Raw genomic sequence first — 25600 nt, 5'->3', positions numbered from 1 at the left:
CTCGGCATTTTAAACGTTTTATTAGAAAATGAAGACGATTTTTGACCTAGACTCCAAATGAATTCTAATTACTGTCAAAACGACCGTAATTGGCACGTAGATGACGACCAAGGGGTAGACATAAGTATTTGAGCTATCACTTGATGATAAACTTACGAACTATCATAAATCGTTCCGTGTACCAAACATGCAGCCAATCATCACCGGGTGGTTTGCGGGAGGTGCAGAAATGAGGTATCTACACCTCCACAACGCCACGTACTGAGACGGTGCCACCTGCATTTGAATAACAAAAAGGTTCAAGAAAGAAAGAGGAAAAGGAACAAACGCATTATTATGCAATGAAAACAATAAAGACAGTTAAAGTTGGGGGCTTACCCTCCTCACTAGGTGCTGCCACTCCTCCAAACCAGCGTCCGTCACCTCCTCGCCGAAGTCACGGATCTCCGAGATCATCGTCATCCCCGCCGCATCGGTGTACTCGTGTGTCTCTGGATAAGCTGGGGGCTCGACGCCTGCCACCTCGATCTCCTATAAGGATCAAAGGGCTCTTTACTTGACGATCGTTCGTCGTTTGTCAAATCGAATTCAAAAGCAAAGAAAAGTTAAAGTACGTACCACGATTGGCCAGTACGCCAACCTCTGGTGAACGAACTCGGAGTACTCCTCTCCAGGAAGGAGAAGGGCGTCACCGCTCGCGTCCGCCAAGTCAGCCTCTGTCTCGGCGTCAGAAGGCTCCCTAAACATCGTCCATGGAGGATCGATGGGAACTGTGAAGGTGTCACGAGAGCACTGCCGAGTCAAACGCTCGCCCAGGTACCACACAGGTCCCATAGGCGTTCTCAGCAACAACCGGCTCGAGCTCCTAGGACGAAGGACCTCAGCCACGAAAGCCGGAGCATCAGGGTAGTCCTCCCAAGGTCTGAGCACCCACTAAAATAAGGAAACAAGGGGTCATTCCTATGATCGGCTCTAAGCGGGAAGGGGGTCGTTCCTATGATCACTTCTAAATAAAAGACATAAGTAAAGAAAGGTAATCAAATAAGGATCAAGTGTACTTACGTTCTCCAACTTCAGGGCATTCACGCCCCATCGACAGACATCGTAAGAAGAGCGCTGACTCTTCCTATGGCACACTACCCAGTCTCTCACGACAGGGTACACCCTCGGCTCAGGCTCCGTCCTCTTGGGCGCCGAGCTTGGAAAGTAGGAGTACACCCACGCCCGCAGACAAGACAATCATTTATTGTTCTATGATGATGATCTTTCATAATTCAATAGAAACAAAGAAAGGAAGAAATAACGATCTTTCATAAATTCAAAAGAAAGGTTCATACCTCCAACAAGAGTCTAGGACCGACAGTAGCAGGAGAAGTCCCCTTCTCCATCAGCTCAGGACGTACCATGGCCCTCATCTAGCGAGTGAGGACCGCAAAGTCAGGAGTAACCCAGTCCCACCGACATAGGCTACTCAAGTCAGACAGAAAAGGAAGAACCTTCGTCGACGGCCTCTCCCCCTTGTCTCCGAGGTAAATCGAAGACAAGAACCACCACAACCACAAGCGGGCCCTCTGCTCCGTAGTACAAGGAGGAGGAGCCACCTTCCTTCCGTCCATTGTCACCGTCGCCGGGGTCCTACCCGCAAAGTAGTCCCTGACGTAAGAACTCGGCACCAACCCAGGAACGCTGGCAGAACCCTCGGCCAGGTTCCTGCCGATCAGCCTCCTCGCCTAGGCTGAGTCCACTCTCATGGCCGTCAACGGCCACGCCAAAGCCTCATCTCCACACGGCAAACCCGAGATCATGCTGTAGTCCTCCAGAGTGACCCCGACCTCTCCAAAAGGCATATGGAAAGTCGAGATCGTGTCCCAGTACCGATCAAGGAAAGCTCGAATTAGGCTAAGGTTAGCCCGAATCTTCCTTTCCCTGATCGCTCTCCAAGCTCCCACCAGAGCCCCGAAGGCTCCCAACTCGACAATGGCCATCTCCTCCTCCGACAGTCTCCCAAAGGCGTCCATCATCGTCGAGTAAATAGAAAAGGACCTCATGTTCCCGGTCTCCTGTATCAATTCGAAGCAATGCTATCTTTAGTACAAGACAATTGAGAAATGAAACGATAAACAAATAGGAAGGGCAATAAGGAAATGACAAGTTCGAGATTTACCTGACTCCTCGCAGTCCTGTAAGAGAGGTGGCTCTCTACCGCCTAAATGAGATGTCTACCAACCTATTTCTTGGCCCACTCGGGTGCACCCACTTGCTGGCGACCACCACGTCCCACGTTGGCCTGCCTTGGGACCTCCTCAGCCTCCTCCTCGACCACCTCCTCTCTCTCTCCCTCTACAAGAACAAGATAAGGGTCGAATTCTACGTCCATGGGAGCCGTCACCGGCATAGAAGGAATGTCACCTGTAAGATTAAAGTAAGTCAGGCCGCGTTAAGCCACGACAAGCCTTGGTGAGATCGTTTCAAGCATTCTTCAAGCCTGAAAGTGGCCTTTTCTCGCCAACTTTGGCCATTTATTTCGAAACCCAACCACTTATGTGGAATAGTGGGCCAAGTCAAGTCTAAGTCGAAGCCTAGTCATGGATTTAAGTCGAAATGTCGGCAGCATTTCGCTATAATAGCGATTATGCCCTAGAAAAGTATCCTGAAAAAGTCATCACAAATCAAAAATTCGACATGATAGCAAGTTTACCCATTACACAAGGGTTCCAAAACAACAAATTTCATCAAAAATGGACAATCCTAAAGGCATTTTCAAAGAAGTTTTCGAAACCGTCTCAATTTCGCTCAAATGCTTAATACTTGACGAAAATTCAAAAAGAATACATGGTTATGTTTCTAACATTGTCAATTATCCATTTCTAATATCAATTTTTTCAAACAAATCCATTAGAGGTAAAACCCCAAATTTTCGACATAAAGGGAGGGGAACCCTAGTTTTTTCGGCTCTAATTCGATCAAAAACAAGAATTAAAAGCAAGAATGTGATGCATACCTCGATTATTCATGATTAATGGCACGGATTGATCAAATTTTGACGGATTTTAGTTGGAATTTGAGAGAGTTTAGGATTTATGTTTTGTAAATTATGAATAAAACACGATTTTAATCGCGTTTTACCTAGACAGGGACAAGCCTAGGAAAAGACGCGGCACCTACTGCGCCCTTTCCAAGAGTTGCAGCTCTTGCTGCGCCTGTTCCCCAGCTTCCTTCCAGCTCGATTTTTGAAAATTCGTTACAAGTTCGTTATTTGTGGGCCCAAGTCTTGTGCGACTCTTCTCCAACGCCTTATATCTTATATTTGGTTTGTTGGGCATTTATTGTCGTCCGGACCCGTATATTTTTCTAAACAGACTGCAAAACCGTCATGATGTTTTATCTCCCAGCAAGGATCTTTTATCAGGATTTCACTTGCAACAACGGGCGGTGCTTAGGACGCGCCACTATCAATCAAGCCTCTTCATTTTCTTTGACGGTGTTTTAAGACACACCTTTATTGATACTTTATCCAGCGAGAGTGCATGACAGTCGATTGCACTTCTCGAGAGATAGAGTTTGTTTGGAAGCAGATACAAGTAGATTCCCAGAAATGATTCAATCCAGACAGAATCATCAACATATTCCCCGACGAGAGTTCACTTGAGACCGACGGAAGCAAATTCCCCCAGTAGTTTCTACTGACGTCCTATTGTCCTCAATTTTATTTTTTCTTATACCAACCTTCTCTTAGGTTCCCAAACTACCCCGGTTCATACATCTAGCCTTAACCTATAGGTTCATAATCCTTTAGGATCGCCTTTTCTCAGGGTTCATACACCCAAAACTTGGTTACCCTTAGGCCGCCTTCTCATCGATGTTTTCCTTTAGGGTCCCACACCCTAGCACAATCCTTATATATCTTTTAGGTCTTAACCTCAGCTCCTACGCTTACCTTTAGCTCTATGCACCTCTGGAAGCATCTCGAGAAAAGAAGCCTCAGGTATGGTTTCTTCTTACGTGTGGCGAGCCTCCTTACGTAGTCTAATGGACTTTAAACGACCCTCCCCGGTAGTCGACAGACTCTAAAATGTTCCCGAAGACAGGTCCTTGGTTCAGACCCCTTGAGTCGTCTCGCGTCGCCATAGTCGTCAGGTTGTAATATTTGATTGACCTGATGGCTATACTTTAACTTTTGACTTGTCCAAGCCTCAGTCAAAGTGGGGGCTCTGTAGATACCTCATTTCTACACCTCCCGCCAACCACCCAGTGATCATTGTGCTGTATATTTGGTACACGGAACGATTTATGACAGTCCATAAGTTTCTCATCAAGTGATAGCTCAAATACTTGTGTCTACCCCTTGGTCGTCATCTGCGCGCCTATACGGTCTTTTTGACAGTAATTAGAGTTCATTTGGAGTCTGGGTCAAAAACCGCTTCATTTTCTAAGAAACCGTTTAAAATGCCGAGTCGGAATGCTCTAGAATATTCCGGATATTTGTTCCATAATTTAATTTTATATCTTTTGGTAAAATATATCTCGTAATTCTTATTTTAAGGAATAAGGAAGTATAGATCTACCGCAATTCCATAATAGAAACGCGAAAATCTTTCTTCCGCAGGAGGAAACCTCTGGGGAAATGACGCAGCAGATGCTGCGCCTCTTGGAAGGATCGCAGCAGCTGCTGCGCTCTTTCTCCAGCTCATTTCTGCCTGTTTTCAAATTTTTTTCCGTGATTTCTTTCCAAAGTTTGAGTCATTCCATAACTCTTCACATATTTTAGTATAAATAGAGACCTTCGGTCTCCATATTTTTCACACGGGTGTCCGCCCTTCTCTTCTCCTTTTGCATTCTAAGACCGTGCTCTAAGCTTTCGACGCCTACGTGCTTGATCAATCGACTATGTAAGCTCAGATCATTCTGAGTACCAGTCACGTTGCATGACCGACCAATTTGACCACTACACATCAATCAACTTAATCTAAATCCTCTAACGAGGGCACTTTCTACACACATTCGCGTCGAGCAATCACTAAACATTAACTTAGTTAATCTCGTTTCGTCAAACATGTAAGTCTGAGGGTGTAAATCCCATCTTTTTTATTGTATTTTATATTTGTATCAATTAATATAAGATTCACGTCAAAAATACATTCAAAACCGACTTTTAAAACCCTTTTATAAAACCGTTTTTTACGGAATAGCAGTAACCAGACGTCGAGAAGAAACGCAGCAGCAGCTGCGCCTCTTCGAAGGGTCGCAACATCTACTGCGCCTCTTCCAGAGGCTGCCGCTGCTTCTGCTCTTCTTCTTCTTCCTCGGTTTTTCTGTTGTTTTCGTTTCTTTTCCTTTACTTTCTTATTTTCTTTCTTTTCTTTGTACATAACATAATTTTAACATTTTCCTTTTAATTATTGCGTTTTGTTTACTAAAATCCCTTATAATCAATATTTGTGGGTTTTCGTCACTAAATCAAACCTGGATTTTTAGAAACTCGATTTGTTCATATCAAGTTTCTGGAATTCGTCCTTTGTACTTGTTTCCATTATTTATTTTCAGTTTATTTATTTCTTTTGAGTTCGTTTCCGCCATCGTAATTAAACTTAATTCGTTTTAATCCGTTTATGATTCGTTCTTAACTCGTTTTAATCAGTTTCGATCCGTGTTTATCGCTTTTATGACGTTTTCACATAATTAATATGCTAAATCACTTTCACTCGAGTCAAATATCGATAATCAATCATAAAACGAACCAACAAACATTAACAAACACGCGGTTATGACTTCACTGCCAGAGCTTAACTCAAGTCTGACTTCACAGCCAGAGCTCAACTCAAGAACAGACGCAGTAATAGCTGCGCCTCTTCCAAGGGACGCAGCAGTGCTGCGCCTGTTCTGAGGTGAGTTCTGTCCCTGAATTTCCGTTCTCGCTTTGACCTAGCCTTTAATTACGTAATTAATTGACTATTAACCGTAATATCACCCTTAATATATCCTATTTTGTCACTTTAATTTCAAACTTTTATTTCAAATTTCCAGCTTGAGTGTATTTTGACGTAAATCAGTTAAATCATTGTAATTCATTGTAATTTTAATTATCGTTATTTATTTACTGTTATTTATTATTGTATGATTTATTTGCTTGTATTCACATGTAATTAATTTTAACTCCCAATTCGACATAAATGAGTACTAATTGTTTGTTCACCGACATAGTTTAATTAACATGCTAGGATTAAAACGTTGGATATTGCATTGCATGCATATAATCGACAACATATCAAATATGAACGATTTCCCCAATCATTAGTAGAAGCCGTTATCGAGGCAGGCGGGATTAGGTGTTCATTAAAAGGACTTTCTAATACTTACCCTCATCCCTTACTCCAGATCTTTATGAACATCCGTGTTCATTGACATCCACGAGAGTCATTCTAGACATAGAATGCTCAGGGTAACGAGTTCTTAGTGTTCATGTCACTACTTTGTGTCTTGACATGACACGAGGTATTCGAACGGTTTCAATTTCTCTTAAAAATTGGTGGCGACTCCACAAATGCAATGCTTGTCCCAAGCGCCCCCGTGGCCCGTGTCCACACATAGCAATACAAAAAAAATCAAAAAAATTGAATTACTCGAGAATTCCCAAAAGTAACAAACCCTAACTTACTTAAATCTAAATTGTACATAAAAAAAATCAACTACTAATCATAATAACAACAAATAAGTGGTGATTTAAGCAGACAAGAACAAAATAAACCTTAAACTCCAACAATTAACACATTATAAATTGAACTAGAATCAAACCTTGAAAACTAAGAGAATGGGAAAGAGCAAGAAAGGAGGCATCCCTTAAAGCTCCGGCAGAGGCATATCACGTCTTCATGCCTACAAACAATAGATATTAGTAGAAATTACATTAATTCCACATGTTAATTTAAATTTAGCTTTCAAAACCAATTATTTTCAATCATTTAAATGAGCAAAACAAATTAGATTACATTATCGCCTGCACATTTAAAACACTTATATGCACAAAAAAACAATGGAAGTACTTTTAAAATAAAAAACTGTTAGTTATTTAGACCATGTTAATACTCATCTTATGACATTAAAATTACAAATTAATTTCATATGGTCTAAATCTACAAGCATGCAAATAAAAATATAAAAAAATGGTATTAAACCATCTTAAGACAAAAATCCTTACAATGGTTTAAGGCAAGTAAGGGCACTACAAAGGTCTCCTACCTTTGTAGTTCTTGAGCTATAGGAATATGGATGATCCTCCAAATACACCACAATTACCAAAATAGGTAATCTCCTAAGGTGGCACCCAAAATTAGCCCAAAATACTACTAAAATTAATAACTAGTTAATAGTAGTAGTAACTTTGTAATATGTATATTTGGTGTACTAATTAATATTATTACTTTGATAATATTATTAGTTGATATTTATATGTGTTTTTGTTGAACTATGATGAACAAAATAAGAAGAAAAGTTGGTCTCTTGGTGTTGTGAATGGTCCGGCCAAAGCACACTACAAAGACCAAATTTTCTTCAAATTTTTCAAAACTTATGAAATCGTGTGATTAGGTGGGTATTTATAGGCAAAAATGGAAACAAAACTAAGTGGAAATTGCCACTTAATGGATGTGAGATTTATCTGTATGCATCCCTTTAACTTTAAGGATTATAACGAATTATAGAGATGATTACGAGTCATAAAATAAAATGCGTAAACAAAAGTAGAGAATGAAGAAACAACCTTCGGTCCTAGCAAAATCGGCCTAAGAACAATATCGCAATGATATTCACCTATCAGTTGCACCCAAGACGATATGAGATATGTCCTTTGTGTTCTTGCTAGAATCGATCCCCAATTTCTGTAAATTATTTAGGGTTTTTGTTTTTGTGTTTTGATGATTGTGTGCTAGGTCAGAATTAGGGTAGAAAATGATCTCTCCTTTCTCTTACTAAACCGAAAAAGAGAAGGAAAAAAAGGAGATCTTATTTTTCCCTAATTCGGCCCATAATGCCAAAATAATAAGGAGTATTATTTCCTTATTTTCGGTTTTGGCAACTACCGAAAATGAGGATAAAAATCCTTATTTTCGGTTATTCCAAAAATGTATAAAATGTGTTAAATATAATTTGTCATTTATATTATTCCGCATTAACAAGTCTACACACAACAGCTTGCGGTTGATTTATTAATACGGGTCAATAATAATTTATTATGACAATATCGTATAATTACCATTTGCTAATTAAATATAACCGATTACATTTAATTACGAATTAACATATTAATTCGTCCAAGCTAACATTATATACTTTAATTAAATATAACTTATTATATTCAATTTACGAATTGACAGTTAATTCGTCTCAACTAATATTATTGAATCGACATTAAATAATTGTCTCATCAACACATTGACTAACTATTTAGTCATTTAAGACATCAATGTGATTACATTTCCATAACCACATCTCTCAAACACATCCTTTAGGTGTGACCTTTAGGGACCAATTGATCACCGCCATATGTATGATAATAACGTCAAACTTTCTAGCAAGCCAACCGTTATTAGGTAATCGTTAATCAACTGATTAAATACGAAGTATACCCTTGAGAACCTGTAAGAGATTTACAAATGTTATCACACTAATTTGTGGAGGACACAAGCTCCAACAAACTCCCTCTTGTCCTCACAAGTGTATGTGCGATAACCGATTCTCATATCCTAAAATTTCTCCCACTCAATGTAAAACAATTTGCAAAATCCGTATTCACAAAGGTCGTATTTTACAAGCGATCATTATCAAGAGTGGTTTCCCCGACTAGAGAGTAACTTAACTGATAAACGAATCATCATTCGAGCATGGCCATGCATTTCAGTTACAACTCCTCGAGTGGCCCTGAGAAATAACTGTACCTGATAAAGGTTGGATATTTTCCTTAACTCGAATCCTGCAGATATAAGCACAGTATGAAATGACCCTGAAAAAATATACTTAGCCTCCAGTTACGGCAGACCGTGAGAAAGAAACCAAAGTCACCCAAAAACTACTTTAATCTCAAGAGACAGTCGATAGTCAAAAGAATCGACTCTAGGAACACAATAGATGTCCTATCCACGACCTGGCACCGAATGTTTTTAAACATTTAGGACTCCATTAAGTTGTCACAAAAATTTGTCCTACGAGGTATCGTTATAATCTCGCATTTGTGATCGATCAGTCAACCGTTTAACTTATGGCTCGTTGAACCCACCATCAATCGACTGCACAATATAATAGCCAGAGTTATCAGCTCATATGGGCGATTACGGACCAAACAAAATATAATATAATTCAGTTCACTTTGTGGCGTTCAATGTTGTCAGTACAATCCACATGAAAAACAAAATATTATATTAAAACGATGAAGTTATAAATAGTATATGAAAAAGATAATCTATCAAATCCATAATCAACTACTACAACTCAGGAACACGTTTAATTCCCATGGAAATAACTTTCCCTTCATGCTTATCAAAATTAAATGGTTTAGTGAGAGGATCTGCGATGTTGTCATCCGACGCTATCTTGTCAATCACTATTTCTTCTTGCTCCACGTAATCACGGATCAGGTGAGCTTTCCGATGTACATGTCTAGATTTGTTGCTAGACTTTGGCTCCTTAGCCTGGAAGATGGCACCTCTATTATCACAATAGATGGTGATCAGGTCATTTGAACTTTGAACTATCGTAAGTCCTTGTAAGAATTGACGCATCCATATCGCTTCCTTAGCTGCTTCCGAGGCGGCATAGTACTCGGATTCAGTGGTAGAATCTGCTACAACACTCTGTTTGGAACTTTTCCAGCTGACCGCAGCACCATTAAGAGGGAAGACGAACCCGAACTGAGATTTTGAATCATCTCGATCCGTTTGGAAGCTAGCATCTGCGTAACCGATTGCGCATAGCTTAGTATCGCCTCCATAATTTAATACCCTATCCTTAGTCCTCCGTAGGTACTTGAGGATATTTTTAACAGCTATCCAGTGTGTTTCACCTGGATTCTTTTGGTACCGACTCGTCATACTCAATGCATATGCTACGTCTGGACGTGTGCATATCATGGCATACATGATTGATCCTATTGCAGATACATAAGGAACATGACTCATGCGCTCAATACCTTCAGGCGTCGTGGGTGACTGAGACTTGCTCAACTGCATCCTAGACGTCATTGGAAGGTTCCCCTTCTTGGAGTTGGTCATGCTGAACTTCTCTAGAATATTATCCAAATAAGACTCCTGACTAAGTGATAACGTCCGTCGTGATCTATCTCGGTAGATATGGATTCCCAAAATGCGTTGTTCCTCACCCAGATCTTTCATCTGGAAATGGTTCTTCAACCATTCTTTAACCGAAGATAGGAGAGGAATGTCATTCCCAATCAGGAGTATGTCATCGACATACAATATCAAGAATACAATCTTGCTCCCACTCGACTTGATATATAAGCATGGTTCCTCGACTGATCGTGTGAAACCATACTCTTTTATCACCTGGTCGAAACGATGATTCCAACTCCGAGAAGCTTGCTTAAGTCCATAAATGGAGCGCTTAAGCTTGCATACTTTCTTAGGATGTTCAAGATCCATGAAACCTTCGAGTTGCACCATGTACAACTCTTCCTCCAAATAACCGTTTAAGAAGGCGGTTTTCACATCCATTTGTCAAATTTCATAGTCATGAAATGCGGCAATCACTAAGATTATCCGAATGGAACGTAGCATGACTACAGGTGCAAAAATCTCATCATAATGCAATCCGTGCACTTGAGTGAAACCTTTTGCCACTAGTCGTGCCTTATAGGTATCTGGTTGTGCGTCTACAGAAAGCTTTATTTTGTAAAGCCATTTGCACTCTAGAGGTTTTACCTTATTAGGTAAATCAACAAGATCCCATACGTCGTTCTCATACATGGAGTCCATCTCGGATTGCATGGCTTCGAGCCATAGCTTTGAGTCGGAACAGGCCATAGCATTTTTATAGGTAGCGAGTTCATTACTCTCTAGGAGTAAAACATCATTCTCCTCGACCATACCAATGTATCTGTCCGGAGGATGAGAGACTCTACCCGACCTCCTAGGTTCCTCAGGAATATTAACCGTATCACCAGTTGGAGGAATAACTTCCTCCATCTGTTCCTCGGTTGTTGGTTCTGGAATCTCCGACAGCTCGAAGGTTCTATTACTTGTCTTGTTCTCGAGATATTCTTTCTCTAAGAACGTCGCACTAGCCGCAACAAAAACTCGATGTTCAGTAGGCGAATAGAAGTAATGACCAAATGTTCCTTTTGGATAACCTATAAAGTATGTCTTGACCGATCGCGGGCCAAGCTTATCCTCGTGTCTCCACTTGACATAAGCCTCGCAGCCCCAAACCCGAATAAAGGACAAGTTAGGGACCGTTCCCTTCCACATTTCATATGGAGTCTTGTCGACAGCTTTAGTCGGACTTCGGTTAAGTATAAGAGCAGCTGACAAAAGAGCAAAACCCCATAATGAATCAGGCACTACCGTGTGACTCATCATGGATCAAACCATATAAAGTAAGGTTCGATTTCTCCGTTCGGACACACCATTTAATTGAGGTGTTCCAGGTGGAGTTAACTGCAAAACGATTCCACAGTCTTTAAGGTGTTGATCAAACTCATTTGAAAGATATTCGCCACCCCGATCTGAACGGAGTGCTTTAACCTTTCGACCCAGTTGGTTCTCAACCCTGTTCTGGTATTCCTTGAATTTCTCAAAGGACTCACTTTTATTCTTCATTAAGTAGACATATCTGTATCTACTCAAATCGTCCGTGAAAGTGATAAAATATCTATAGCCATCTCTAGCGGTAATTGACATAGGTCCACAAACACCAGTATGTATGAGTCCAAATAGGTCACTAGCGCGCATTCCAACACCTTTGAAGGAAATTCGAGTCATTTTGCCAATGAGACATGATTCACACGTGCCATATGTAGAAAATTCGAATGCGGGAATGGTCCCATTATCGACGAGTTTCTTTACACGTTTCTCATTTATGTGTCCCATTCGACAATGCCATAGATAGGTTTGATCTTTGTCACCAACCTTTAATTTCTTATTATTCACGTGTAATACTTCCATGGTTTGATCTAAGATGTAAATTCCATTCATGGAAACCGCTTTGCCATAAATCATTTCATTGAAAAAGAAAATATAGCTATTATCCTTTATTAAAAATGAAAATCCGTCTTTATCAAGTACTAAATCGAAATAATGTTCTTAGACAAACTGGGTACATAATGTGATTATTTAAAAATAACTCAAAACCACTAGGGAGTTGGATTACATATGTTCCCTTCGAGACAGCAGCAACTCTAGCTCCATTCCCGACTCGCAGGTCCACATCACCCTTTCCGAGAGGTGTGATGTTTCTTAGGCCCTGCAAATGATTACACAGATGAGAACCACAACCAGTATCAAGTACCCAAGTTCCGAAACTTGCATGGTTAATCTCAATCATATGAATATAAGATGACATACCAACAAGAACGACGCGGCCTGCTTTAATGTCCTCACGGTACACGGGACAGTTCCTCCTCCAATGTGCAGTCTTGTGACAATGGTGACACTCAATGTCACCGCCCTTGCTCTTTGCCTTGCTCTGTGAGCCACTAGTCTCACCAGGCCCACTCTTACCGTTTCCTGGCTTCTTGAATTTCGGCTTACCTACAGTTAGGTCGCCTGGAGCTTTGCCCTTACCTTTACTCTTGTTGGAAATCGTGAGAACATCCTGCTTCATGCTCCCACTCAATTTCATATCCTTCTCGGTCTGTACGAGAAGGGAGTGTAGCTCATGAGGACTCTTTTTCAAGTCATTCATGTAGTAGTTTGCCCTGAAAAGGGTAAAACCATCGTGAAGAGAATGAAGCATTCGGTCAATGACAATGCTCTCACTGATTTTGCAATCAAGTGCCTCCAATTTATCGACATTCTCAATCATGTTAAGAATGTGTGGGCTAACCAGTTGGCCCTTTTGGAGTTTCGCATCAAAGAAGCGACAGGTATGCTCATAAGTAACGATCCTCGGTGCTTTTGAGAACTCGTTAGTGAGCGTGGTGAAAATATTGTTCGCACCTTGGGCAATGAAGCGTCTCTGCAAATTGGTTTCCATTGCAAAGATGAGTGCGTTCTTTATCACACCCGCTTCCATAACGAAATCACTATAAGCAAGTGACTCGTTAACTCCCGCATTGGGCCTGGGTTTACCGGTATTGGCTCAGTTAAGTACTTGAGCTTACCATCAGCAAGGGTAGCATTCCGTAGTGCTGCCTCCCAGTCCGCAAAGTTGGACTCATCATTTTTCAGTCGCGTGTACTGATTCATGTTGTCCATAAAAACTTTCAGCCATGACTCACGTCCAAGTGTGGCACTTGGCATTGGGATTTCGTTATTTCCTGCCATTTGTTGTAACAGTAATATGAACGTGTTCTACACTGTGAAAAGAAGAATAAATAATAAGCATGAGCATCGATTTTAATTTAAGTCTAATGATCTAATGTCATAACGCGAAGACTCAAGCATTTATACAATTGACCTTCCTCAAGAATTATATAAATGATCCCAAGACTCAATTATCTATAAATTGATAAGCCAACCTTTTGGCTAATTCTACTGTTAGAATTCTTGGTCGATAAATTTCTTTAAATTCTATCTTTAGTCCATCATAATCATGAGAAACTCTTCGGACTATGATGTTGAGGTAAACTAAGTCAACACAAACTACTTACCCAACGTAGAAGGGGTCATATTATGTCTACCTACGAAGAAGGGATTCATAGCTGTGTGCACTTATAAAGACTAGTCTCAATTTCCGTTTTAGAGGAAGATCCCATCAACTTTATTTTAATTCATTTTAAGTGAACTAATATCTAGCATGCGTGAATGAATAAACTAAGGTGATGGCTTAATAAACATGTGACATCTATATGTCGATGAACACTAACATACAACCTATATGTGTCAATTTTCATGCATTTTTATAGGTGGTTTGGTTTTAGGCGGAATATGATGCATTAACTAGCATGTGAATGAAAAGCAATAAGAACGGTAAAACGTAAAACAAAAATAAAGTCCTAGTGTGGCCTATTCTATCAAAATGAACATAAATACAACTTTGGAATGCATCCTTGGACCCGAGAAGCTTGTCTTGATGTTCCATCTTGATCCATGTAGCGGGAGTGAGCTCCAATCTCCATCTTTAGTCTTCTCAAAAAATTACAATTTAAAATTACATAATAAACCTATTTACATTCTAATTTCAAAACCGTAATAAATAAAGAAAACCAAACGGAGATACGAGATCTCAAATTAAATTAAAAATTATGTTCCCATCATTACGAAAACATAATTTGACTAAGGTCACACTAAGTATTACAAATTACAACCGATTGCAAAAATACGTAAATAAAACCATTCAACGATTCATTCAACTATAATAAAATGCATCAACTAAAAAAAATTAAACATGCAAGACATAATTCTTTAATTATGTAGATTAATTTTATCCAAACCACCTATTTAATTGATTAAATTAAGTGATAATTCCTCAATTACTCACTATAAATTTAATCTTAATTCATATTAAACTGTTTATATGAATTTAATCCATCAATATTTTAAACTGCTTTAAAATAATTAGGTATCTATGAATTATGAACCACTTCACAATAATTAATTGGCCAAAATCAATTTTTTTTTTTTTTAATTTTCTCGGCAAAAACCGAAACAACCCAATAAAAAAACTCTTCTCGGTTTTACAGCTAAAACCGAATAAAAAAAACAGAGAAACTTTTTTTTTATAACAGTCTCGGCATGTTAGCAAAAAAATAAAAAAACAGTTTTTTTTTTGTTGCTCACGGTTTTAGCCCGAAAAAAAAAACAGAATCCCTTTTTTCTTGGCTCACGGTTTTTCAGCAGAAAACACCAAAAATTTTTTTTTTCTTTTTTTTTTTTTCTTCTCGGCTGAATAAACCCTAAAACAAAAAAACTCAATTTTTTTTCCTTTTTGAAAAAACAGCCGCAAGCATTGAAGAAAAAGAACAATTGTTTTAAAGTTGCTATTAACAAGATTGGCATATACAACTATGCCAAAAACAATATAGCAAAAAACAATTTATCATCAACAACTAGACGATTTTCATTTACATTATGATTTAATCCTCATTAAACCTAACATCTACAAATTTATCATATGATTATTTTAACTGATTAAAACAACAATATGAAAAATAATATGAAAATAAATCATCAAACAAAAGAAAAAAAATGGATGAAAAAAAACTTCTCGGCCAAAAAAAAATTCCAGCCGCACCTTTTTTTTTTCCGAAACCCTAAAATTGTTTGCATCCAATTTTATGAAAATCATCAAAATAAAATTCGTGGCCTTGGCTCTGATACCACTTGTGGGATTTATCTGTATGCATCCCTTTAACTTTAAGGATTATAACGAATTATAGAGATGATTACGAGTCATAAAATAAAATGCGTAAACAAAAGTAGAGAATGAAGAAACAACCTTCGGTCCTAGCAAAATCGGCCTAAGAACAATATCGCAATGATATTCACCTATCAGTTGCACCCAAGACAATATGAGATATGCCCTTTGTGTTCTTGCTAGAATCAATCCCCAATTTCTGTTAATAAACCGAAAAAGAGAAGGAAAAAAAGGAGATCTTATTTTTCCCTAATTCGGCCCATAATGCCGAAATAATAAGGAGTATTATTTCCTTATTTTCGGTTTTGGCAACTACCGAAAATGAGGATACAAATCCTTATTTTCGGTTATTCCAAAAATGTATAAAATGTGTTAAATATAAATTGTCATTTATATTATTCGGCATTAACAAGTCTACATACAACAGCTTGCGGTTGCTTTATTAATACGGGTCAATAATCATTTATTATGACACATCCTTTAGGTGTGACCTTTAGGGATCAGTTAATCACCGCCATCTGTATGATAATAACGTCAAACTTTCTAGCAAGCCAACCGTTATTAGGTAATCGTTAATCAACTGATTAAATACGAAGTATACCCTTGTGAACCTGTAAGAGATTTACAAATATTATCTCACTAATTTGTGGAGGACACAAGCTCCAACAATGGACACTTGTTGTCCTCTCAAAAAACCGGTCATAGTGGACTTATATTGGTCCATTTCGGTTTTCGATATTTGCCCCACAAATGCTTTTATAAGTCTTATATTTAATTATCTTACATAATTAAATATTAAATTAATTATTTAATACTTAAATAATACAAATTAACTACCAATGACTACTTAACCATTAAGTAATCATAAGACCATTTTATCAACGCACAATGTGTCAATATTATCCCACTTAGCTAATATTACAACCTCTTGTAAAATTAAATAGCTAATTAATTCCATCTCAAAACAAATACACATATCGTATAAAATTAATTAATTAACAATTAATTAATAAATTCTAATATATATTTATTATTTAGTATCACATAATTAAATAATAAATCTCCTTGTCCCGAGTTCGTAACCCGTCATCAAATAATACATTTACGTGACTAACTAAAAGTCAAATAATACAAGAAATTAATTATCTCGTATCTCATACAAATAATTAATTTATCCTATTTGGGCGTCATCCTATAGGTGTGACCTAAAGGGATCAGCTGATCACCGCCGTCACACGACAGTAATGTCAAACTCTAGTCAGCCAATCATTACCGATTAACGATGACCAGCTGGCAAATAAATAAATAAATCCCTGATATTCCTTTTACGAGATTTATTATGTAAACGCACTTATTGTGGAGGACACTACTCCAACAATCTCCCACTTGTCCGACACAAGTGTGCGTTACCAATTCTCTTGTCCAATAATATATCCCACTCAATGCAAGATGTCTTTCAGGTCGTTCTTGCACGTGATCATATCATAAAGTGGTTTCCTCGATCAGGAGAATGACTGTCTGACCGGATAATCTACTATAGATCGCATCCGGGCGTGGCCACGCATTCACAGTCATCTCTCCTTGAGTGGCCTTGAGATAAAATATGACTTAAAAGGACAATCCTGTTGACCTATTTTCTTCATTCCATACAAATCACAATGACCCAGTAAATGCTCATCGGCCTTCTTTGACGGTGCGACCTAGAACAATAACCAAAGCCACCGGAAAACCGTACCAACTCAAACAAATAGTCACTAGTCTAAAGAATTGACTCGAAGGAATAAATAGAAATCCTCGCCACGACCTAGCAACAAAAGGACTCTATAAACGGTCACTGTCCGACAAATTGTCTCACAATATGCCTATGTAATCGACCAGTCATCACTATGACCATATGACAGTCGAACCTGTCATCTATCGCCTTACAATCTAGTCACTCCGAGACGTCACCTCATTACGTAACTAGGGACAAAATACAATGTTAATCCAGTTCACTTAATAGGGTTCGACATTGTCTTTACAACCTATTTGGAGAAAACAAAGTATATAAATTCAGACATAAAACTGAATATAACGATAAATGCAACTTATCATATATGAAATAATAAATACAATATTTTGATTATTACATATTAGATAATTTACAACAGTTCTGGCATTCGTCTCAACCCCATCGAAACTACATGACTATCATGTTTAGCTTGAGACAAAGGTTTGGTTAAAGGATTAGCGATGTTGTCAGCTGTCCCAACCTTACAAATTGTAATTTCTTTCCTTTCGATTAAATTTCTAATTACATGAAATTTCCTAAGTACATGTCTAGATTTGTTACTTGACTTGGGCTCTTTTGCTTGAAAAATTGCCCCACTGTTATCACAATACAAAGTGATAGGATTCTCGGCGGTCAGAACTACTTTCAGTCCCTCTAAAAATTGTCTAATCCAAACAGCTTCCTTTGCAGCTTCAGAGGCTGCAATGTACTCAGCTTCCGTTTTAGAATCAGCAGTCAAAGACTCTTTGAAACTTCTCCAACAAACCGCCCCTCCGTTCAACAAAAAGACAAAACCAGCCTGGGATTTTAAATCATCCCTATCGGTTACGAAACTGGCATCCGTATAACCTCTTATACGTAATTCAGATTCTCCTCCAAACACAAAAAATGAATCTTTAGTCCTTCTCAAGTACTTTAGAATATTCTTGACGGCTATCCAGTGACTCTCACCCGGAGTTTTCTGAAAACGATTCGTCATACTCAAAGCATACGAGACGTCAGGACAAGAACACATCATAGCATACATGATCGATCCAACAGCGGAAGCATAGGGAATCGATTTCATGCATTCAATATCCTTAGGCTCAGTAGGACACTGTGCTTACTCAAAATGATCCCACTGCCCATAGGTAGAAAACCTCTCTTGGAGTTTTTCATATTGAATCGGTCAAGAATCTTATCGATATAGGCTTCTTGACTCAATGCTAATATCCTTTTGGATCTATCCCTATAGATCCGGATACCCAAGATGCGCCGAGCTTCTCCCAAATCTTTCATTTGGAAGTGATTTCCCAACCACTTCTTAACAGAAGCAAGCATATCAACATCATTCCCAATGAGTAATATGTCATCCACATAAAGAAGTAAGAAAACAACTTTACTCCCACTAAACTTCATGTACAAACATGGTTCCTCAACACTTCGAAAAAAACCATTCTGTTTAATAACATGATCAAAACGATGATTCCAACTCCTTGACGCTTGCTTAAGACCATAAATGGATCTCTTAAGTTTGCATACTTTGTTAGGATTTTTAGGATCCACAAAACCCTCAGGTTGTGTCATGAACACTTCCTCTTCCAGAAACCCGTTCAAGAAAGCGGTTTTGACATCCATTTGCCATATCTCATAATTATGAAATGCAGCAATCGCTAACATTATCCGAACAGATCTAAGCATAGCAACTGGTGCAAAAGTTTCATTATAGTGTAAACCATGAACCTGAGTGAAACCTTTTGCAACCAATCTAGCTTTGTAGACATCTTTATGTCCATCCATACTGATTTTAATCTTGAATATCCACTTACACTGAAGAGGTCGAACATCTTTAGGTAAGTCAACCAGGTCCCATACCTGATTATCGTACATGGAATCCATTTCGGATTGCATGGCCTCGAGCCATAGCTTAGAGTCAGAACTCAGAATAGCTGCTTTATAGGTCTTGGGTTCGTCACTTTCTAAAAGTAAAACCTCATAGTCACCATCTTCCTCGATAATACCAAGGTATCTATTAGGCTGGCGACTAACCCTTTCTGACCTCCTAGGTTCAGAGGGAACAATAACTGATTCAGACGTAGAAGGAACATCTTCCTGTATTGTCAAATCAGTTTGTGGCTCTTGAACTTCGTCAAATTAAAATTTTCTCCCACTATGTCTTCTAGAAATAAACTCTTTTTCTAGAAAGACAGCTTCACGAGACACAAACACTTTGTTCTCGTTACTATTGTAGAAGTAATATCCACAAGTTTCCTTAGGGTACCCTACAAAAATACACTTTTCAGAACAAGGTGCAAGCTTATCGTCAGACTTGCTCTTGACATAAGCATCACAACCCCATACTTTCATGTATCGCAGATTCAGGACTTTCCCTTTCCATATCTCATATGGAGTTTTGTCAGTTGCTTTAGTGGGACTTTTATTAAGTTATTGCACAACAGATAAAATGGCAAAACCCCAGAATGACTTAGGTAACTCTGTTTGACTCATCATCGATCGAACCATATCTAATAAAGTTCGATTCCTCCTTTCAGCCACACCATTTAATTATGGTGTGCCAGGAGGAGTTAACTGAGATACAATACCACAGTTTTTAAGGTGATCTTTAAAGTCATTGCTTAAATATTCTCTATCACGATCTGATCGTAATGCTTTAATCTTCTTATTTAATTGGTTTTCTACTTCATTCTGAAACTCTTTGAACTTATCAAGAGCTTCACTTTTATACCTCATTAAGTAGATATACCCATATCTACTCATGTCATCGGTAAAAGTAATGAAATAGTCATAATTATCTCTAGCAGTGACTGCCATTGGGCCACATACATTGGTATGTATTAAACCCAATAACTCACTAGCTCGAGATCCTTTTCCTAGAAAAGGTGAACGAGTCATCTTGCCAAGAAGATAAGATTCGCATGTACCAAATGATTCGAAATCAAAAGGTTTAATTACACCAGTCGACACTAGTCTTTTAATGCTTCTCGTTGATGTGTCCTAATCAACAATGCCATAAATAAGATTGACCAGGAACACATGTTTTGAGTCTTTTATTATCTAATGATAAACATCGTTGCAAGTATCTAGAATATAAATACCATTGATTGAAATAGCTTGACTATATACAATCACATTAAGGGAAAAAGTACAACACTTATCTTTAATTACAAAGGAAAACCCTTCTGTGTCTAACACAGATACGGATATTATATTTCTAGATAGCGTTGGTACAAAATAACAATTATTAAGATGTAACTCCAACCCCGAAGCTAAACTAAGTACATAAGTTCCTACTGAGACGACAACTACTTTAGACCCGTTTCCCATTCGAAGATCGACATCACCCTTGTTTAGCTTTCTTATGATTTTTGGGCCCTGCAAATGATTACACAAGTGAGAACCACAACCAGTATCTAATACCCAAGTTGTATTTGAAGCATAATTTATGTCTATCATAAAAGATTCAGTTGAGAAATTACATGTCGGCTTCACAATGCCAGCTTTTATGTCATCCAGGTACTTTGTACACTTACGTCTCCAATGTTCCTTGTTATTACAATAATTACAAGTATCTTTAAGAGGATTACGCTTTATAGGTTTTGGCTTGGTAGAGCAATTCACAATTGCTTTACCTTTGCCCTCCACCTGAACGGGCTTCTTACCTGCGTTCCTCTTAAACCGCTTCTTCCCCTTCACGTTAATCGCAAGCACATCTTTCCTTGTACTCCCACTCAATCCCATGTCCTTCTCTGCTTGTACAAGCAGAGAATGGAGCTCATGTAAACTTTTTATCATTTTTGTCATATTATAATTTACCCTAAATTGGGTAAATCCTTTGACGTGAGAGAGAGAGAGAGAGTGGAGCACTCGGTCCACCACTAGTTTGTCGGAGATTTTACATCCCAACCCCTCTAAAGTTTTCACGTACTCAATCATTTTAAGTACGTGTGAACTTACAGGTTGACCATCTTTGAGGTTAGCCTCAAAGAAACGAACAGTGGTGTCATACTGAATTATTCTCGGGGCTTGAGAAAACATAGTTGAAAGCCTCGAGAATACTTCATGTGCATCGCGAAACTTGACACATTGCCTTTGTAAAGCAGGATCCATTGAAAAAATCAAAACATTTTTTATTGCAGCGGATTCCTTTTGATAATTTGAAAAAGCCTCCCTTACATCGGCAGTGGCCCTAGTACTAGGCGAAGGGGGAGAGGGATAGACAAGGTAGCGTAATTTTCCATCACCTGCGGCAGATAATCGAAGTTGTTCCTCCCAATCTTTAAAATTACTACCGTCGGCTTTTAAAACATATTTGTCCATAAAAGAACGTAGCCATGAATCTCTAGCTATGGTGACAGTTTCACTAGTAGAAGTCATCGTGATTACTACAAAGGAAATAAAGGAAAGATTAACATTTATCGTCTAGAAATATTTAACTTGTGAAACTATTTAACAAGTTCCCATTTATATAATGATCTCCCACTGAATTATATAAATGATTCCAAGATCCAATTTTATATAAACACGGGCACGGTGGACCGATTCAACCCACATTTATATAAATTTGGTGAGTCAACAACTTTGACTGATTCTACTACTAGAACTCTTGGTTGACGGATTTTCTTAAAATCTATCTTTTAGCCCCAGAATAAATATGGGCACGGTGGACCGATTCAACCCATATTTATCCCGTTGAGTCCAACCAATTTTCACGTGTAATAACTTTTATTACCCTAGTTACCCAACGTAAAAAGAGTGTACCTCGGTGATCCGAACCTACCTCTAATGAAGAAGGGATTCATAGGTGCTATTATTTGGAAAGGTTTAATCTCAATTTTAAACAAATGTGAGAGATCTTATCAATTTAATTGTCTATCACTTTTACGTGAACTAAATTGGTGAATGCTAGATAATTAAATCGATAACAACAAAAATAAAACATGTAGTGACGATTTGGCATGAATGCATAAATGAATTAAAACAAACAAGTCCTAATATGGCCACCTAGTTAATCTAATTAACTAAAATTGTTACACTTCGGAAACCAACTCCTTGGTCCCTTGAGTCTTCATAAATTGGCCTCCTTCTTTAGGATTTCGGAACGCCTTTCCGAAAACACCGTCTTCATGAAAACTCCGTCTTTAGATGCTTCATCTAATTACTAATAATTAAATTACATAACAATACCCTATTATACAATTTGTAATAAAATTAAAATAAAACTTCTACCTATGGCCATATTACGGGAAATACCAACTTCTACCTATACCCATATTAGGAAAAATTACATTATTATAATGCAAAAAAAAAAAAAACATTCATCCAAATGAATAATAAAATGCATTATGGAAAATGACATGCCAAATCGTCTAACTTACCAACAACGATCATTTGAGCTTGCTTTGACGGAATTTTTACCAATAAAAATTCATAATCAATTCTTAAAATAATTTTAAGACTTACTCATCATACTAATCTGGTCATATATCAAAATAATTATTCTCAACAATTATCTTGAATTTATATGGGAATTAAAACACAATTATGACAAAAATGATATAATAATTCACAATTATCATACAAAAATTCCATTTAATTTAAAAATTTATGGAAAAATAAATTTCAAAGCCATGAACATTATGGTCTTACACCAAAAAATGCCATGCAAGTGAAAATTTTTGTTTTTAAAATTTATTTAAAATAATTTCACAATTTAATCGGTAAAGCGACAATTTTTACGATTTAATTCTAAATCAAACCATAAAAATTGAAATGACTTGAAATAAAATTTTGTATATTTTGGAACAATTTCCAGGAGCTAAAAATTCAGAAATTTCGAGCCCTAAAATTAAATCAATATTTATTTACAAAATAACCATTATTTACCAGTTTTTATCAAATAAAAATCAATAAACTACCTAAATTAATCACATTAATCTAAAGTATCTACTTATCTCATAAATAGAATATGAATGTGGTTATTTCTAAATAAATATGCATAAAATTAACATGCAATCAATTTTAATTAACTGTTAATAAATTTTAATGCATTTTTACTCACTTTTATGCCATTTTAAGTTATAAAAAGTGGAAAAATTTAACAAAAATCAAATTTTCGCCCCATATTATCCTAAGACCAGATTATTTACATGCAAGACCATATTATGTGATAAAACTAATTTTAGTAACATAATATCAATTTTATTAATTTATCTCATATATTACTAAAATCGTCTTAAGACAACATGCATGTATTTAATAGTGCTCTGATACCACTTGTTAGTTATTTAGACCATGTTAATACTCATCTTATGACATTAAAATTATAAATTAATTTAATATGGTCTAAATCTACATGCATGCAAATAAAAATATAAAAAAATGGTATAAAACCATCTTAAGACAAAAATCCTTACAATGGTTTAAGGCAAGTAAGGGCACTACAAAGGTCTCCTACCTTTGTAGTTCTTGAACTATAGGAATATGGATGATCCTCCAAATACACCACAATTACCAAAATAGGTAATCTCCTAAGGTGGCACCCAAAATTAGCCCAAAATACTACTAAAATTAATAACTAGTTAATAGTAGTAGTAACTTTATAATATGTATATTTGGTGTACTAATTAATATTATTACTTTGATAATATTATTATTTGATATTTATATGTGTTTTTGTTGAACTGTGATGAACAAAATAAGGAGAAAAGTTGGTCTCTTGGTGTTGTGAATGGTCCGGCCAAAGCACACAACGACCAAATTTTCTTCAAATTTTTCAAAACTTATGAAATGATGTGATTAGGTGGGTATTTATGGGCAAAAATGAAAACAAAACTAAGTGGAAATTGCCACTTAATGGACACTTGTTGTCCTCTCAAAAAACCGGTCATAGTGGACTTATATGGGTCCATTTCGGTTTTCGATATTTGCCCCACAAATGCTTGTAAGTCTTATATTTAATTATCTTACATAATTAAATATTAATTTAATTATTTAACACTTAAATAATACAAATTAACTACCAATGACTACTTAACCATTAAGTAATCATAAGACCATTTTATCAACACACAAGGTGTCAATATTATCCCACTTAGCTAATATTACAACCTCTTGTAAAATTAAATAGCTAATTAATTCCATCTCAAAACAAATACACATATCGTATAAAATTAATTAATTAACAATTAATTAATAAATTCTAATATATATATTTATTATTTAATATCACATAATTAAATAATAAATCTCCTTGTCCCGAGTTCGTAACCCGTCATCAAATAATACATTTACGTGACTAACTAAAAGTCAAATAATACAAGGAATTAATTATCTCGTATCTCATACAAATAATTAATTTATCCTATTTGGGCGTCATCATATAGGTGTGACCTAAAGGGATTAGCTGATCATCGCCGTCACACGACAGTAATGTCAAACTCTAGTCAGCCAATCATTACCGATTAAGGATGACCAGCTGACAAATAAATAAATAAATCCCTGATATTCCTTTTACGAGATTTATAATGTAAACGCACTTATTGTGGAGGACACTACTCCAACAAAAACAATATGGTAAGGATTATTAAAAGGCAACCTAGTTAGAAGATAGAGTATGGCAACCGGTGTGAGTTAACTCTTTTGATTAAAATATGAGATGTGAAAACCTTCCTCAATCCAATGTGGCCTGAGATGACAACGAAATTAGTGCATTCTAGAAAGTAGATAACCAAATTCGGAGTACTCCGTAAAAGGAAGAGGTTCAGATTGTGTACAGTGAGGAGATGGTTGTCAAGTTGATGATGCCAAAACTTTTGATTGCTCAAATCACATGCACTCATAATCTGGAAATGTAACACCAATATTCACAAATTATCTTTCTGATCTAATAAATACATAGTGTAACACCCGCGGATTTTCCGTTTTGGCATTTATAATTTAATTAGCCGTTTTATTATTTTATTTGTATTTTAAACCCGTTTTTATAAAAAGTTGGCTTTACATGTACAATAATATTAATGTTGATAAAAATATCCGTCTTAAGTTTGTAGTAGGTTTGTGATGCATTTTAGTATATATCGACTCAATTTTACATTTTGGGCCTAGTATGACTATTTGGCTCACCTACTACTCTTTTCTCCTCATAAAAATCATGAAGGAAACCCTAACTACACCTTCTTCCTCAAAATTTCAGCACACCATCTTCAACAACCATCACCATTTTTACACATTTCTCTTACAAATCTTCAAAACACCATAACTTGCTCAATTCTTATCCGAATCAACTGATTTTCGCGCCTATTTCTTCCTCTC

At 37.1% G+C, this 25600-nt stretch overlaps 1 long non-coding RNA gene across 1 annotated transcript in view; it reads right to left on the bottom strand.

The window, feature by feature from the left end:
• The window catches only part of LOC141598585 (uncharacterized), a 66248-nt gene extending 41116 nt beyond the window's left edge, over window positions 1–25132 (bottom strand). Inside the window, exons 1-2 of the long non-coding RNA XR_012523603.1 lie at window positions 24911–25132; window positions 6793–6865 (exon numbers count right to left, since the gene is read on the bottom strand). This is a non-coding gene — a long non-coding RNA (uncharacterized LOC141598585). The remainder of the gene's footprint in view (window positions 1–6792; window positions 6866–24910) is intronic.
• Between the last annotated feature and the right edge of the window lie 468 nt (window positions 25133–25600).

The sequence above is a fragment of the Silene latifolia genome, chromosome 1 (assembly GCF_048544455.1).
Source record: "Silene latifolia isolate original U9 population chromosome 1, ASM4854445v1, whole genome shotgun sequence".
Taxonomy (NCBI): Eukaryota; Viridiplantae; Streptophyta; class Magnoliopsida; order Caryophyllales; family Caryophyllaceae; genus Silene; species Silene latifolia.
This window is presented reverse-complemented; position numbering and strand designations above follow the sequence as displayed.